At 58.3% G+C, this 5,000-nt stretch overlaps 2 non-coding genes across 2 annotated transcripts in view; both read left to right on the top strand.

The window, feature by feature from the left end:
• The first annotated feature begins 3,859 nt into the window (after positions 1 to 3,859).
• Positions 3,860 to 4,013, top strand: LOC144193144 (5.8S ribosomal RNA). Its single transcript, XR_013325628.1, has one exon. It is a non-coding gene; the product is annotated as a 5.8S ribosomal RNA (ribosomal RNA).
• A 454-nt stretch (positions 4,014 to 4,467) lies between these two features.
• Positions 4,468 to 5,000, top strand: part of LOC144193146 (28S ribosomal RNA) — a 4,793-nt gene continuing 4,260 nt past the window's right edge. The window contains exon 1 of the ribosomal RNA XR_013325630.1: positions 4,468 to 5,000. This exon is cut by the window's right edge and continues 4,260 nt beyond it. This is a non-coding gene — a ribosomal RNA (28S ribosomal RNA).

Raw genomic sequence — 5,000 nt, 5'->3', positions numbered from 1 at the left:
GGTCCGCTGCTGGGGCACAGCGGTCGCCGGTGGTGAAAAAAAAAATGAAAGGAGTACGGGTCGCTGATGGGGCACAGCGTTCACCGTGACTCGAAATGAACTCGAAAGCCACGGGGTGCTGAAGAGGGCACAGCGCAAACCCCGATTGGCGACCGCGTGGGGACGGCTCGCGCGTCCGTGTTCCCGGCGATAACGGTGAGGTTTCTGGTGCGTGCGACCGGCGATTGACCGGAGGCTAAGGTACTGCGGGTGGTGGACCCCACTCGTCCAAGGCCCCTCCGCGTCAGGGCTGACCATCGTCACTGTCACTGCATCCGCTCCGGGGCTCGTGCGTGCGAGTGGGCGTTCTCGGTCAAAGAGGTATAGTGAAAGTGTGAGGGGCGGCTGTTCGAGCCGTGTACCGAACAACGGAGAGGTTTCTGGCGCGTGCGATCGGCGATTGGCCGGAGGCTAAGGTACTGCGGGTGGTGGACCCCACTCGTCCAAGGCCCCTCCGCGTCAGGGCTGACCATCGTCGCTGTCACTGCAACCGGACGGTCACGGTCCGTGCGGTCGTCTCGCTCTCTTAAAGAGCAGTGCGACAAGACGGGCCAGGGTATAGTGCTTGCAAAGCCGGGATAACGGTGAGGACATAGTGCGTGCGACCGGTGATTGGCCGGAGGCTAAGGTACTGCGGGTGGTAGACCCCACTCGTCCAAGGCCCCTCCGCGTCAGGACTGACCATCGTACTTTATCTGCATCCGCCTCGGTCGCGTGGGTGCGGCTTGGCACGTATGACCACGTCACGCTAAAGACAACGGGGGCAGTGGAACTGAACGTGCGCAGCATAACGAAAGCCGGGATAACGGTGAGGACATAGTGCGTGCGACCGGTGATTGGCCGGAGGCTAAGGTACTGCGGGTGGTAGACCCCACTCGTCCAAGGCCCCTCCGCGTCAGGACTGACCATCGTCACTTTATCTGCATCCGCCTCGGCCTAGTATGTAATGTGGCGGTCGTCTCGCCCGTGTCTTCTGTCGGCAGGGTATAGTCGTGTGGAGGGATGGCTCGTGCGAGCTCGTGGACTGAACAACGGAGAGGTTTCTGGCGCGTGCGATCGGCGATTGACCGGAGGCTAAGGTACTGCGGGTGGTAGACCCCACTCGTCCAAGGCCCCTCCGCGTCAGGGCTGACCATCGTGCTGTCACTGCAACCGGACGGTCCCCCGCGAGCGCGTTTCGTCTCGCTCTGGCCAATTGGAGAGCCGTGACAACAAGAGCGATGCGTCTGACTCATTCGAGGTCACGGATAACGGTGAGGACACGGTGCGTGCGACCGGTGATTGACCGGAGGCTAAGGTACTGCGGGTGGTAGACCCCACTCGTCCAAGGCCCCTCCGCGTCAGGACTGACCATCGTCACTGTCTCTGCATCCGCCCGGCTGAGTTTGTTCAGCGGTCGTCTCGTTCACGTTCCACACAACCGCGCGTCGGTTTGGGATAGCTGGGTCGGCGAGACGCCGAGAGAAGAGAGTGCGTTCGAAGCTGGATAACGGTGAGGACTGGTGCGTGCGACCGGTGATTGGCCGGAGGCTAAGGTACTGCGGGTGGTAGACCCCACTCGTCCAAGGCCCCTCCGCGTCAGGACTGACCATCGTCACCTTATCTGCATCCGCCCGGTGGGGATCTGCACCGTCGACCCAAGCATGAAAACCCTCGTGTCGGTTCGGGCGAGAAAAAAGAGTTCAAGGGAAAAAGGCAACGATTTCACCATTCGAGTTCATGTGGAGGACAAAAAGAGGACAAAATGGAAACGAAATGACCATGAGTTCATCGATGGAAATGAGGACAATACTGACGAATATGGAGAGTTCTAAAATTTTGCCAAATGACACCGATGGTTGACGAGAATCCCTAAGCCACGGGGTGGGATACAAACCTGAACTAAAGACCTGCCATAGTCCGGTTTTTTTTCCCAAAAAGGGCGCATGTGGACGGAGGGCACACATGGAAACCTAACCACCAGCCGAGCCATTGCCGGAGGAAATATAACGATATGCCAAATACCATAGCCTTTGGGACAAAGCCGATTCTTGGAGGACAACAAAAATGAGACATGGTACTTGGTGAAGCACCGGACATATGGAGCCACAGGGGCCAGAAAAAGAGCCGATAGTACAGGGCAAGATGTGATGTGACGGTAACGGACATGTGTTAATGATGGTGGACATGTGTTACGAGATGAAATGCTTGGAAATCACGTAAAGAACCGATGCGTGAATGAAAATGAAAACAGATCATGTTGGGACCAGGTTGGGAACCCCTCCACAGTCTGCGACAAAAAAGCTTCCCGTGTGGGATTATTCCGGTAATAAGAAGGGAGTCAGGTGCCCGGTACCTGTACGCCACTATGAAGGCCTCTGGTGGTTGTACGCTGGTTTAAAGACTCGATTTACCCCCGCCTTGACAAATCGAGCGCCACAAAAAGTTGCGCCGTAAAAGGGCCCTGACTTTCCTTGTTGGTTCGGGTTGGCATCGCCGGGGCTTGTGAGATAAGTGCCTATTCTAGGGGGATGGAGTACACAATCTCTACGACCTCTTTGGTGCCTCTGGGTGGTTCAGGCCCGTGGGAAAAGCCTCAGAGCCGCTTCCTTGAGGAGCCGCGGGTGACTCACGGGTTACGTCATCGCCTGGAGGTGTCGGGAGTTCTTTGTTTTGTTTTGCGAAAAACCCCCGTCACGAGAAACTGTGCTTCTTCTCGGTTTGTTACGGTTGCACGCAGGTGCCGCCGGCCGTTCCCACAGTTTTCTCGTCGTGTCACCGGGCTGCTTGCGGCTATCGGTAGATGCACTGTGCACGTCTCCCTGCCACGAAAGGAAGGAGTGAAGGAAGGTTGGCAAATAACCGAATCGATCGCGTGACAAGGTACAGGGCGATCGCACGTATTGACGTGAGGCATAACGAGAGGGGGTTGGGCCTAGGGCCGGCCCCGGAGGTATCCGTCCCTGTCGATTCTCTCTCTGGGTTGACGCGCAAGAGCACGGGCATGGCAGTCCGCGCGTGCGTCCCCGGGCTAGTCTCCGGCAGCGGCGTTCCGCCTCTTAGGGTAGTCGGGCGCCGAATCCCTCCCTCTCGCCCGGACCGGACTTTCGAAGGCTCATGTAGATGGCACTTATAGACGTGTCGGGGCCCGAGAAACAATGGTCCCGCACCGCCGAGGCCGGAATGGTTACAGTTTACTGTAACCGCTATAGTCAACGTAAAGGGGTGCACGTTGCCCGTCTCTGATGCGATGAAGGTTCGGGAAGATCGATTCGATGGACGGTGGTCGAGCCCGGATCCATTACGGCGACCACCACGGACAAGGTACCCGGTTCCGCTTTTGCTCGTCTGGCGCGTGCCAACAAAACGGGGGTATATGGGTTGCCACCCGGCCCGGTCTTGTGCTACGCTCGGAGTGTTCTGGGGTTCGGGAGCCGTGGGAAAAGCCTCAGAGCCGCTTCCTTGAGGAGCCGCGGGTGACTCACGGTGCTACGTCACCGCATTCCTCCGAGGACAGTAGTTACGCCGGATCACCGGTCCCATTACCTGGCCTTCGGCGACATCTCAACGCTCACCCCTTGGGCCCCACTTTACCCAAGTCGGGATGAACCTAGGATGGGGGGAGCTCTTGATCGACCCTAGGCCCCACCGCCTAACTCAGCCAAATCAGGGGTGGATAAACCGTGCCCGCCTTGGGAGCAATAGACCTTCCGATGCTTTGCCAACTCAGGTGTTGCGATCTTGAAAGGTGTCTCCGGGCATCACTGCTCTACATGGGTGGCCGGGCAGCGGGGGGCTGACCCGGGCGGCCGCCTGGAGATGTCGGGAGGCACCTGTAGACAACTCTCAGCGGTGGATCACTCGGCTCGTGCGTCGATGAAGAACGCAGCTAGCTGCGAGAATTAATGTGAATTGCAGGACACATTGATCATCGACACTTTGAACGCAACTCGCGGCCCCGGGTCCCTCCCGGGGCCACGTCTGTCTGAGCGTCGCCTGACATTCAATCGGGCCCGACCGCGGCGGTGAGGGGCGGCACCGTTCCGCGGCGTGGCCCGCGACTGGGGATGCAAGATCGGGGAAAGTGTTATGCCAGCACGCACCCCGACCCCCTAAGTAAAGCCAGATACGGGGCTCGTCCATGCCCGTACAGAGAAGTGGTCGAGAGAGCGAGATTTCGGGGAACATGCATATGTGAGCGAGGCATGTCGTTGAGATCCACAAAGACCTCACAGTCCGCGGTCACGAGGCGGTCATTTGGATAGTAACCACCGACCCGTGAGTGTCCCTCCGCAAAATGGACTGGATCCGAGGCAAAAACAACACGGACCGAAGGCGCCGGCGCGTGGTGCGCGGACACCCGCGTCGGCAGGGCGATAACCGAAAAAAATGAAATAAAAGGATCTCCTCCCCGAATCTCAATCGATCGAACCGCGGCTTTTATGGTTCCGACCTCAGATCAGACGGGGCTACCCGCTGAATTTAAGCATATTACTAAGCGGAGGAAAAGAAACTAACTAGGATTCCCCTAGTAGCGGCGAGCGAAGCGGGAAAAGCCCAGCGCTGAATCCGCTGCCCCTGGCAGGCAGTGGAAATGTGGCGTAAGAAAGGTACCACTCACTTTGCGCCCCGAAGGGCCTGAGTCCTTCTGATGGAGGCTCAATCCCGTGGACGGTGTGAGGCCGGTAGCGGTTCACGGGTCGCCCGAGATGGTACCTTTCCGGAGTCGGGTTGTTTGTGAATGCAGCCCAAAGCAGGTGGTAAACTCCATCTAAGGCTAAATACAGGCACGAGACCGATAGTCAACAAGTACCGTAAGGGAAAGTTGAAAAGAACTTTGAAGAGAGAGTTCAACAGGGCGTGAAACCGCTGAGAGGTAAACGGATGGGGACCACGCAGTCCGTGTGGGGGATTCAACCCGGCGGTGGCCAGGTGTACGACGTAGTCCGGCGGTCCTCGCGGTGGATCTTCCCGGCGGTTTT

This window comes from Stigmatopora nigra, unplaced genomic scaffold (assembly GCF_051989575.1).
Source record: "Stigmatopora nigra isolate UIUO_SnigA unplaced genomic scaffold, RoL_Snig_1.1 HiC_scaffold_98, whole genome shotgun sequence".
Lineage (NCBI taxonomy): Eukaryota > Metazoa > Chordata > Actinopteri > Syngnathiformes > Syngnathidae > Stigmatopora > Stigmatopora nigra.
This window is presented reverse-complemented; position numbering and strand designations above follow the sequence as displayed.